The sequence below is a fragment of the Alligator sinensis genome, unplaced genomic scaffold (genome assembly GCF_000455745.1).
Source record: "Alligator sinensis unplaced genomic scaffold, ASM45574v1 scaffold954_1, whole genome shotgun sequence".
Lineage (NCBI taxonomy): Eukaryota > Metazoa > Chordata > Crocodylia > Alligatoridae > Alligator > Alligator sinensis.
In genome coordinates, this window is record NW_005842228.1 from 1,577,654 (window position 1) to 1,590,871 (window position 13,218).

Here is a 13,218-nt window from a genome sequence, read left to right on the forward strand (position 1 = left end):
GCAGCACACAGAACTGATTGTATGGAAATGCATACAAGTTTCTGCCCTTTCAAGAATTCTGCGCTGGTGCTGGGGGAAGGTGTATTGTAAAGCCCCAGCTAGCCTGGCAAGCGCACACATACAACTAGGACTTCAGCAGAAGTTGCCTACGCACTGCTGCCCCAACATGACTTCAGGGTAGTAGTAAGGCAAACTGAAGAAATCATTGGTTTTGCAGTAGTGGTTTTTTGATAGCCTGGCATACTTGCCAGTATTTCAACAGCAGGTTGAAATAAGAAAATAGGAGTTGGCATAGGAGGACAGACCAGTGGTCTATTAGCCCAGTATCCTGCTTTTCACCAGCAGTCAGTGCTAGATAAATCACAGGAAGGTGAAACACCCACACTAATTGTGCATCTCTGTACAGAGTAGCAGAAAGACAATATTCTGAACCCAGCCGATGATTGGCTATGTGCCTTTGCTAATGAAAATGCTGGTGCTGGGTTTAAGTCATAAAAGTCTAAGCTATTCACAAAACTTACTTTTGCCTCCAGGATCTTTAGCAGCAGAGAATTTTGTGACAAATTATATCTATGTTCTATTTTTAATTTGCTGCATCCTAATTTCATTGAGTGCCTCCTGTTCTTCATTCAGATAGCTAGCCATAAAATGAATTCACAATTACAACTACTGCTAAGCTCAAAACTAAGCAGTCAGTAAAGGCAAGACATTTTTTTCTCCTTTTTTCAGATGGGCTCAACTCTCACAACTGGAGCCAAATTCTCCTAAGAGCTCAGTTCGCATTCAGAAACTGGGAGCTCCTGGGAGATAAGTGTTACTGGACATGGTCATGAATAGAATATGTCCAAAAGTTCCCTAAAATTGCCTTTGAAAGGAAAGCAGCACCTAATTTCCTTTTCAAAAAATAACAATACCCATTTTCCCAAAGAGCCTAACAGGGTAACCAACTGCCACTCCCTTTGTGTTTTCAGTTGTGTTTTTAATTGATAAATGTGTCTGGTTTTAATTAAAAAGTTATATATGAACCTACTGTTCGCTAGCTCTGCAGTGGTAGTCAATATATTCCTGCACCCTATGCATTGCCTGAATTTGTACATGCTTCCATACGGATTCTGATCAAAATTGCTTTGACCATAGAATTGATCCCCATATCCTATGCTCCCATTTATGTATTTGGACAATAATACTTATTCATTAACATTTGGTTGAGTCTTTTTGACAGAGAAGTCAATAGCTGGAATACATTTCCAAGTAAAGTGCTGGGATCAAATGGCATTAATATATTTAAACAAAAATTGGTGACTGCAGAATTTGATCAATTTATGGAGGAGTATTAGCTCCATACTGCAGGAAAACCAACTTCCTTTCTGCAGTCTGGAGGGTCATTTTGCTTTGATCAGACCTTTTCCCCCTGATCAGCAATAGGTTGAACATTTGCCTTACCATTTTTTCCTTTTTTTTTTTTTTTTTACTTTGCCTTTTTCTGAAACATTTGATTTTAAAATCACAACAGTCAAATATTGATGCTGTCAGATTCTTCCAGGGTGTATAAGTTGCTTCACCTGTAGCACAGCTGTATAACTATTTTATATACACCAGAGGCCCTGAGGCTGCAAACACTTATGTATGCAAGTGCTTAGCTTCACTACTGAGACTAGTCCCACAAATTTTTTTTCAATACGCACAGCAGTAAAGTTACCCAGCTGGATGGGTGCTAGCAGGATCTGGTCAAAAAATTCAATTTTATCAAGTAATACAATGAATTGTTCATATAATACTCCTGTGAGCCACGCGTCCAGTGGGTATCTGCAGTTTTCATAGCTAAGAAAAATACATTGCTATAAGTTTGTTTATGAAGTGCTGTGCATATTTTTGCAAGGTAAGGATAGTGTGTTGAAATGAGCGATCAGACCAAATCATCAGGCTACTGCTATTTGTTCTTGCCACAAAGAATAAGACTGGGAGAAATGAAAGGATGGGAGGTGATATTGTTGCCAGAGTGTGATGCCCCAGAGGTATAATGAGATGATCACGTCCTTAGTCGCACAATCCAAATAAAGAATCTAGCTTTGGAATGACAGAAAGGTGCCACTAAGGTTAATTGCTGTTCATCTCCTGGCTCTAAAAATCCACTACCTGCTCTTCTCTACTGAATGGAGGATGGAGCACATCTTCAATTTAAATGAGAGGGTGGGGAGGGGTGGTGCAGAATTTGGGGTTACTTTTCCCCTATTCTTGCTGTTCCTTTTTAGCCTGATCATTATTGCAGGCTCTTCTCTCGGTCTTCTTTTTAATAGCGAAACTTGGGACTCTGTTTTTAAACCAAGAAGGAACAGAGCTGCAAGAGCTTCGGCCTATGACTGCATAAAGCTCAGCTCCATGAAATGCTCTGTTCCTAACTGCTATAGGCAAACGGTGCTGCACCAGCTCTCAGGGCTCCCTCTGCACTTGACTGACCAACTCATCAGGAAATGAGCTGGCCCACAAATGGTGCTTGTTGTTATCAAGAGCCATAATAGAAATTGAATTTAAAAGAGAGAGAAGCAATACTTAACTCCTTAGGCTTGGGAGCTCATACTAATGTAAACCACCACACCCTCTGTGCCCTGGGAAGATCTTTCTGATACTTAAACTGTGCCCTGTATTACCTGACCTAATGCTACAAAGCATTTGATTTGAAGCCCTTTGATCAAATTACTTTGCTCTCATGACTTGGATCCTTCTTTTGCTTTTAGGTGTTCCCTGGCAGACGGGCAAGTCCATTGGCTGGGATCAGCCATAGAGCCACATTCTCTGCTGTTATCTTCTGCCTCCCTGGGCCCAATGGAGTTAAGTTAGTTCATAGCTTTCTCTTTTCCCTGCATGTCACAGGGATGCTGTTTTCACTTTTCAGTAAAAGAAAGCCACCTTTACAAAGCAAAGTAAGCTACCACAGGCTAAAAGCTAGAGGGGAACATGCTATAGGCATTATAAGTTTATACTGTTTTAGAGATTGTGTTTGTGAGATGTTCCAATAAGGTTGTCCTGACACACTCAGCCAGACAGCCAAGTCTTTCTTCTTGGCCAAGCAGTGACTGAAAGTTGGTTGTTGGGCTCCAGCTCACATCTCTCAGATCCAGGAGCAAAAACTGCTCCCATCGTTGCTCCTGGAAGCTGGAAGTGTTGGTTTCATTCCAGTGCTCAGGGCTGACTTTGAAGTTAGGTGGAGTAGGTAAATAAATAAGTAAGAAGATGGAGATGGCAAAAAAAAAATGGTTAAATGTGAAATGCCTTTTATTTGCCACCAATGATTGTTTTCTGTTAAAACTGGAAAATCAGTAAGGTAGCCAAATTGCTGTCAGCAAACAGCAGACAAGCAGCTCTTTCTGTTTGGATGAGCCAGTTCTCATCGTTGTTTACAAGTTCCCAGATTAGCTTATACTTGTGCACACGTGTAGTTGGCTAGCGGTCTCCAGGGATAGAGCAAATCATCACAACCAAGATTCAAGGTGCTAGTAACAGTCTCTTACGAAACCAGAAAGTTCTTTTTGAAACTCAATATTGCAGAAGAAAAGCTGAAATAGAAGCCAGTGATCTGAAGCCATCAAGCATTTCTAAAATACCTGAAAATAATTGTTCCAGATCTGCTGTGGTTGTCCTTACTGTTGAGATTCGCCTTCACAAAGACATTTTTGTTTGTCCTGCTGGTTCCAGTAGGTCTGAAAGAAGAGAAAAAGCAGCAAAATGTTGTTCTGAGTGAGGTAGCTCCATTTGATGATGTGGCTGTGCCTTGGAGCAATAACAACTCAATTCAATTGTGCTAATTTTTTAAAGAAGGCAGAAGTCCCTGCAAAGGAGGTAACTGAGCACTGATGCCCTGAAAAATTATGCCAAATGGCCTGTAATCCATGACAGAGCCTTTTGCCTTTTGTCGTGATTTTGGGGCCATTTCAAACACAGTGAAAGGATTTTCCCTTGGATGATAATGGAAGAAAATGTTCAGCTTTCCAGTTTTCAAGCCAGGGTTCTCTATCCTACGTCAGCTGATTCTGTTTATTGCTTCTGCCTCAAGCTGTTTAACTCTGGAGAATTTGCTTCCAGCCTGGAATGGTGTGCGAGACTGAAATAACATTTCGTGTCCTAGTGAAAGGTGAGCAGTAAGCAGATGATGCACACAGTAATTATATGGGAAGAGAATCGGAGATTAAACTGCAAGAAGATAGTACAATTGATCAAAAAAAAATTCCAGAATAATTCTCTGATGGAGCAGCTACAAGCTGATTGGGAAAGGCTAATTGATTTGATCAGGCTGTACAGAATAGAAAACATTCCCCTCTGGAGTTCGATGGACATACTCCATTCAGTCCACCTCTAGGAAGTTTTTTTTTTAATTTGTGATGTTCAATAGAAAACATGACCTTGAAATAGAAAAGCAACTCTAAGAAATTACCTGAAAGGAACAGTTACTTTCATGCTCCCCACCTGGGCAGAAATAACTTTCAGAACAAAATTATTCAAGTATTATGAACATGACCAAGAAGGAAAGTGTTGCTGCTTTGAAAGCTGTCAAGTGTTATCCTGCGACACTTGTCTGAAATGAAGCTATCTAGTAAACAAGAGCAGAGGACAATGACTGTTGACTTGTTTCTATAGGAGAAGCAACTGAGGTGAGAGAAGAGAGAAATATTTTGTTGAATGTTTAGGTTGTCCTAATGCTGGAATAACAAAAGATGACCTTGAACAGTTCAAAGAAATAGGAATCCCATTCAGTGATTTGGCAGATCAAAGTTACAACAATAGAGCAAATGTGAGAGGCGAGCGCAATGGAGGTCCTAGGAGGACGTGGGACTCAACAAGAGAGCTTTAGCCCTGGACTCCTGCACTGAATGGTGCCATGAGCTGTTGCACTGAAACTGCAATATTTTTTGACATGGTTCGAGGGTTTTGTACTTTTTATGCATCCTCATCCCAGCACTGGCTTGTAACGCACCAGCATGTGACCAGCCTGTTTCCAAAACCCCTAAGTGAAACAAGATGGGAAAGCCAACTCGATGCAGTCTATATAGGTTGGTGCCAAGTTTCAAGTCTGTGATGCTTTTTTCGTTTCAGTTGCCAATGATTCAAACCTGAAGGGACCCACAGGAATCAAAACTCAGTGATGCCAAATTGCTGCCTCTCAAAATCTGCAACTATAAATTCTTGTGCCATGTGGCACTTTGGCAGGATTTACCTCATGAAGTCAAAATTGTGAATAAAATAGTTCAGAAACAGCTCTGGAGAGGCACTCCTGGGTCACCGAGTCCAGTCCTCTGTGCTCTCAAGCAACTGTTTGTCTAAAAGGGTGCCCAAGTACATCCACGTGGCCCGCCCCACATGCCACAGCCACAAAGGGCCCTAGATAGAAAAAAGAATAACCTGCAGGTTATATAAGCATATCCAAGCCTCCTCTAAACTGCCTCTGCCTCCCTACTTTGTGCTATCCAGAGATTTCACAAGCGCATATCTTAATTCCTGCACCAAGTCTGCTATTAAAAGATTTAGGGTGGATCCCAAGAGAGATCCCTGAGGTCACTACAACTGAGCACCTCTTTCCAACCATAAAACTCCCTTTACAACACAATCTGGTACAGCCTTTTCTTTAACCAGCTCCTTATTCACTGTCAAATGAGAGTAAAAAATCCCCATTTTCTCCAGTATAGCTAATAGTTTCCCATGAGGCATACTATCAAATACTTTGCTTAAATCTAAAAAAACATCAGGACCATGGCACTGCCCTTATCAAAGAAGTCATGTATCCTGTCATTGAACAAGATGAGACTGGTCTAACACTATCACCCATGGTTAAAACCATGTTGCATTTTTTTGTCCTACCTTCAATTTTCCTCATGCCCTTGATTATTCTTTACTTCAATTTCTGTTTTAAGATCTTGCATAGTGCTGCAATCAAACCAACGGGCTTATAGTTTCCTGGGTCCCTTTGAAAAGGTTGAAGGAGATACCAAACAACTATGCAGCAGCTAACAGCCTCAGGGGATTTCCTTGTTAAGTACCATTGTGATAAGGGATTCACCAGTGTCCTCGCTGATGCTAAGGGGCTGCCTGGTGAGCTGGAACCTCAAAGCTAGTTTCTCTCAAGACAAAAAATCCAGAGTACAAAGAAAAAGAGACTGCTTGATAATGAAGCCAGAGATATCCTGTTGCTTAATCCAGAAAAGAACTAGAAAAGCAAATGTTCTGTAGCATTTTGGATACTCCACTGCAGGTGCTTGGAGACAGCTTTTTTTTTTTTTAAACAAGTTGAGGAAAGCCATAACAGGTTTGGGCTTTCTGGATGACAGCTCTGAAATAACAAAGACTCTTCATGACAGTGATGCATCACTTTATGCAAAGCATTAGAAGACAGACAACTTCTAATGGAGAGACTTAAATGCTCAGGGATCTTTGCAATGAACTTGAAGCTCTGGCAGGAGGCTGAAACCTGGCACCCGCCCAAAAGCCACATGGGAATTTCTGTGTGAAGCTAAGCTTTTATCCTTGCTTCCAAATGTAGCCAGTGCTCTCAGGATAGTAATAACCTCCCCGTATCTGTTGCGAGTAGTAAGCGTGCATTTTTCCAAACTTAAGCTTATAAAGACATGCTTGTACTCAACAGTGGCTCAGCCTAGGTTGGCAGGTCTTGCTCTGATTTCATTTGAAGGCCATATTGCAGATTATTGGTCTGAAAGTTGCCAATGTTCACGTGCATTTAAATCAGGAAAGGGGAAATTCACTGCAGATGCTGCCTACTAGTTCCAAATTTTTATGGGGAGGGGAAAAAAGGCTTTAAAAGACTGTGCTGGTGTTTTGAGTTCCACTTTGTGTCATACTTGTATTAGCACCAGCAAACAAGGCTGAGAAGTCTGATTCTCTTAGTGCTTTACTGGGGAAGTAAGAAGTAAACCAGGGAGGGTGGTAAAGTAGGCCAAAGCTGGCATGGCCTGGCAGTCCAGTGTTCAAAAGCAAGCACTACCTCTGCCAGTTCAAAGCTACTATTTCACTGTGTCCCTGTACACCACGGGGTTAATTCAGTGTTCTCTTCCGACTTTACAGAATATCATGCATTATAAGCCACCTCCATCTTAGTAGTGCTATGGATCGAGGGAGAAGCCAGCACTTCAGGCTGATAAATTAAGTCATGCTCTTGTTGTTGCTAGATGTTTTGTGAGGCATTCCTCTCAGAAAGTAAGTGGAATGGATCCGCGCCATGCCCATGTACCAAGGGAGCAGTTCTCTTAGCAACAAACCACATAAAAGCTCTCAAAACCTCATCTCCTATTTACGTACACTGGTTGCAGCTCCCAGATTGCAGGAAATAAAGGGAAGCACTAAGTACCCAAATCCAGTTTGTTGCTAAGGCACTGACAGGATGCAGAAAGCAAAAGGTTTGTTCTGTTCTTACTCACTCTGACTACATTTGCCTTATTGAACATGGGACTTCACCCAGTACCTTTCATCTTAAGGATTTCCCAATTAATCCAGTGCTTGCAAATGCTGGATGGTACAAGCAAGAGGCACATTTTGTGCTGATGGATGCTGCACAGGGCTCCCCAGTGAGTCATTTATGTTTGTAATGTGCTTTTGGTATGTAAGGGCTGGAAGAGATGACATTTTAGGACACTTTGGTTATAGGGTTACCTGCAAAAGCAGGGACTGGACTCTGTAACCCAGGAGGTGCCTTCCTATCCAGTGTTCTTATTCGGCTTTGCTAGTGCCCCTTGAGTGTGACTCACAGCCCCCCTTGCTACTCTAGTCCACTGGGTCTTTTTAACCAGAGGATCTCAGCTCAGATTGACACTTCAGCTATTGGAATCACAAAAACAGAAGTAAGGAAACTCATCTGCCCTTGCAACCCCTGTACATCTCTACCTAATGCCTAGTTTTTGTTAGATTTGCTGGTATCAGTGCAACATCAGTGCTAATGTCTTCAAGAGCAAGGCTGAAATGTTCTGGCCACATGATTTCCTGAGAGCAGGACACTGTTGAAGGAGGGGTGACCAACCCCTGCCCTAGTCTACCACCTGGAATTAACTTAAAATCTGATTCAAAGCCCATTGAAGGCAAAAGAAAGTCTATTGACTACAGTGCATACTGGAGTAGCCACACAAGCCTCTAGCCAGATTTGTTTCTAGAGGGCATGGTCTAAATCAGAGGTTGGCAACTTTTTTGGATAGAGTGCCCAAAACACCCCAATATCCACTTGTAAGATGTTGACATGCCAGGGGTGGGTGGTGGGGGAGTTTTGAGGGGCCCACTCCTTGTTGTGGCAGTACAACCTGGGCCTCTTCCCCACCATCCGCCCCAAGATGCATGCCCTAAGCAAAATGCCTTTGCGTGCCACGCATGCCAAGAGTTGCCTGACCCTGCTCTAAAACCTTCCAGCCACCCAGAACCAAAGCTAATTTTGTCTGGAAAGGAGAAAGCCTTTCATATAGAAATATGTTTACTAAGGGGAAGAGGGTCTCTGGAACATCCCAGCCACACAGGATTTGAATGGGAGCTGTAAACAGGCTCTTTTGTGCATTCAGTTTAAGGATGCTCTACAGCAAAAAAAGTCCTGCCTTTCCCCCATTAGTGATGCCCTGGCACTAACACCTATGGCAACCCTGATACTCTGGAGCTCTTACTCCCTTAAATGTACCAAGCTCTAGGGCAGGTTACAAATTAAAAATTATAAAAAAAAGCAGCAGGAACCATTTAAAGAGAAAGGTTCAGCCTTATCAGTGACCAAAAGGCTTGGCACCCAGAGTTGCTGCTGTTAATCCCCTATGTTACACTAGTACCTATTGTGTTAAGTGTTGAAGAACAAGCAAATGCCTGGTCCTGCCCCACAGTGCTTTTAGAGTCAAGGCACCCTCTGAAAAAAAAATTGCTTAGCTTTCACTCTTTTTTTTTTTAAGCACAGAAGAGTAATAAAGCAATTCTTTGTGTTGCAAAGAGCTCAGAAAGAGCACAACTGAATGTGCTTGATGTCAAGGACTCTTTTTGACATCTCTGGTTTGCTCAAAATCATCAATGCCTTGTCCTGCAGCATGGCACCACTGGGAATGATTCAGTGCTTGAGTCTCCCACGTATTGATGTTAATATGGTATTTCTTGAGATTGGCCTTCAAAGTCTCTTCTTTTGCCTCTAGAGCAATGCCCATTGGTGAGTTAGGAGTATAAGACCTATTTTGGGAGTCAGTTCTCAGGCAAAGACATCGCCAGCGGTGATGTCCCAAAGCTTTTAGATGTTTCTGCAAATTCTGTTAAATACCTTGTCACAAGGATGTGAAAAAGGAAGAGAAAGGTGCTGCTTGGGAGAGAACTTGTGGCACTCAGGAAAGGTTTGTGAAGATTGGAAGAGGGCCAATATGGTGCTTATTTTCAAGAAAGGGAGGAAGGAGGATCCACGGAACTACAGGCCAATCAGTTTGACCTCAATCCCTGGAAAGATCCTGGAAAATATCAAAGAACCCATCAACAACAGGCTAATGGAAGGCAACAGTCTGAGAGAGAGCCAACATGGTTTTGTTGTGGGTAGGTCTTGCCTGACCAACCTTATTTCCTTCTATGACCAGGTGACACATCACCTGGACAAAGGAGAAGAGGTTGATAACATATATTTGGACTTTAAAAGTCTTCAACCTGGTGTCCCATGAAGTACTCATGGTAAAATTGGGGAACTGAGGCCTCAACAATCTTACAGTCCGATGCCTGGGGAACTGGCTCCATGGTCAGACCCAGAGTGATAGTTGATGGAACCAAATCAACATGGCACATGGTGACCAGTGGTGTGCCCCAGGGCCCGTACTTGGACCAGCACTCTTTAACTGGTGTCAGACGTGGGCTGGCCAAGTTTGCTGATGACACCAAATTATGGGGAGGCACGGTCACACTAGAGGATAGGCTGGCAGTTCAGACTGACCTCAACAGGCTTGTAAAGTGGGAAGATCAAAACCTGATGGTGTTCAACATGGAGAAATTCATGGTGTTCCACCTCGGGAGAAACCCCCCCCCACATCATGCTTATAGGCTCAGCAGTGCTACACTCACTAGCACCATGACTGAACAAAACTCGGGGGTCATGCTTGACCACAAGATGAACATGAGCCACTGCTTTGCTTTGCTGGCTCAATGCTGCAGCCAGCAAAGCAAACAAAACCCTGGCTTGCATCTACCAGTGCATCTCAAGCAAGACCCAGGAAGTCATCCTCCTGCTTTATTTGGCCTTGGTAAGGCCACAGCTGGAGTATTGCATCCAATTCTGGGCACTGCAATTGAGAGAAGATGTGGAGAACCTTGAAAAAGTCCAGAGGCAAGCCATGCACATGATTAGAGGACAAGGGGGTGGGCCTTATGAGGAGAAAGAAGTGTTTATTTTAAGGATACCTATCTTGCTGGGATCATTTGAACCCAGCTGACTTCCTGCCCTTTGGGCAGGGAGCTGGACCTGATGATCTTGCGAGGTCCCTTCTAGCCCTAATGTCTATTAATCTTTAGCATCCACACCTGAGGATAGGCTGGTGCTCCAGGCTGACTTGGATAGGTTTAAGAAGTGGGCAGATACAAACCTGATGACATTCAATACCAACAAAGGCAAGGTACTCCACCTTGGGAAAACAACACTGCAACATGCTTATAGGCTCGGCGGTGCTATGCTCGCTAGTACCATGGCCGAAAGAGACTTGGAGGTCAAGATTGACCACAAGATGAACATGAGCCACCAATGTGATGTTGCAGCTGGTAAAGCAAACCAAACTCTGGCTTGCATCTATAGATGCTTCTGAAGCAAATCTCAGGATATCATCCTCCTGCTGTACTCAGCCTTGGTGAGGCTGCACCTGGAGTACTGCATCCAATTCTGGGCTCTACAATGCAACAAGGATATGGAGAAGCTTAAGAGAGTCTGGAGGGGATCCATGCACATGATCAGAGGGCAAGAGAACAGGCCTTATAAAGAGAAGCTGAGAGCCATGGGACTCTTCAGCCTGGAAAAGCACAGGCTCAGGGGTGACCTGGTGGCAGCCTATAAGTACATCAGGGGTGTGCATCAGGATCTGGGGGAATGCTTGTTCACCAGAGCACCCCAAGAGATGACAAGGTCGAACGGTCACAAACTCCTCCAAGACTGTGTTAGGATAAGGAAAACTTCTTTACTGTCCGAGTCCCCAAGGGCTGAAATAGCCTCCCTCCAGAGGTGATGCAAGCACCTGCTCTGGACTCTTAAGAAATGTTTGGATGCTTACCTTGCTGGGATCCTTTGACCCTACCTGACTTCCTGCCCCTGGGGCAGGGGGCTGGACTCGATTATCTCCCGAGGTCCCTTCCAGCCCTAACGTCTGTGAACGCTGTGAACAGTGTTTCTGAGCATTCTGCTGGAGAATCAGTAGCTTAGAATCTGGAGGACAAGCCATGAGGGGTGCATGAGCCAAACTAGATGGAGGAAAGCACATAGAAAGATTGAGGTAGATAGAAGAAAAGACTGCCTCAGTGCAGACCAGTGGTTGGCATTGCTCTATAGGCCTGTCTGCTGTCTTTGGTTTTGGCAGGTGGCGCTAGGGTTGCAGGTCTCCAAGAAGCAAAGTCTCTGTTGGGAATAGGGCTCAGCACAGAAAAAAATGGGCTCAATGAGTTTATAAGCCCAGGCAAAGGGACAATGGTGGGAAATAGCTTGAGGTTTAGTGATGAAAGACCCAGGATTCATGGAGATAAAATACAGTAGCAGCCTCTGGAAAGATGGTTCGCTGCAGTGTAGTGTAACTAGTGTGCAGTGAATTTGGCATGGAGGCACCCACTGAGAAGCCAGCAATAAACTATTGAATGGCTGTGTTAAGTGGGCACTGAGTGAGACCCATGAAAGGGTGGGGGTGGGAAGAGGGAAAACAGCAGCTGGTCAACATCACTAAAGACTGCATCAGCAAGTGCACACAAAAGGGGGGAGGGGGGCAGGAGGTGGGACCCAGCCCTTCAATGCATATGCCTGGGCAAGAATTTTTGGAGGAGTGTAGGCTGCCTAGCCCTTTCACCCTCCCTTAAGGTGACTGAGATAGAATCCAAAGCCCAGACTCAGTCCAGGTGTTTGGTACCTCCATCGCTGTAGCTGTATAAGGGTCTGGGAATTGAACCAGGTCTCCTGTGTGGTAGACAAGGAGTCTACCACTGAACCACGGGAGACTACTCCAGTGTGTGTGTGGAGCATGTTCTTCAAGCGAGACCCATTGCCTTCATGCCCTACAGAAAAAGCAGACCAGAAAATAAATGTTCCAACCAAAATGTCCAGTGTTGGCATTCACATGGGTCATTCCCAAGACCCTCAGCTCAGGCCCCCGCCACTTTTGCCAGGCAAGTAACTGAAACTAATGGTGAGCTAGCAGCCTCTGTGCAAGCCACTGATAAAGGGGGGTTTGGTTATGGCAGTGAGGAAAGGTGAGATCAAGAATCCTGGTCCCATTCCAGGCTCTGAAGGGGAGTGGGCTCTAAGTGGCACAGACTCTTGCCCATCCACCTCTGAGGATTGTCCCTTTCTAGCCCATCCCGTCTAGGACTTGTCCCTTCTCCAGTCCTGCAACCTTCTCCAAGTCAGTAAGAAGTAGGTGTGTTATCAGTTGAAACAAAAGGGACAAGCTCTGATGGAAGAAGCACCCCGGCCTGTGCAAGAAGGGTGGGGTGGGATGGGAGGTGGGTGGGGGTGGAGAGAGAGAGAATAACTAGCTGAAAGGGAGGGAAAGGCATCAACCCTGGGCTCAGTGTCATCTGGCATTGCAGGCCTCCCTGATATAGAGGCTCAGGCAACTGAAGTGAAGGGGCCATGCAAGCTTGTGCTCTCTCTAGATGTTATTTAGTTAGGCTATAAATGTACACGGACTAACATGGCTAACCACCTCTCAGCCAACAGCAATCATTAGGCAGAAATTTGCAGTATACATGAACCCAGCTGTCTCAAAGGTTCATGGCCCTTCCACAAGGTGTGGAGATTGTTCAGGCTCTTATGAAGATGATGGTGAGGGGTGGGGGGGCGTTCACTGGAGACCTACCTGCAGCTGCAGCGCGAATGACCATGGACTGCATTGCACTGCAGGGAGGTGCCGCCTGAGTCCAAAGAACTCAAGGGGAGACGCACCTGAGTGAGTGCAACTGCATCACAAAGACCCTGAGGCCCTTGAGCGATGAGACAAGTCTCTCTTGCTCTCTGGCTCACCCCCCCCCCCCCCCCCCTCCCCC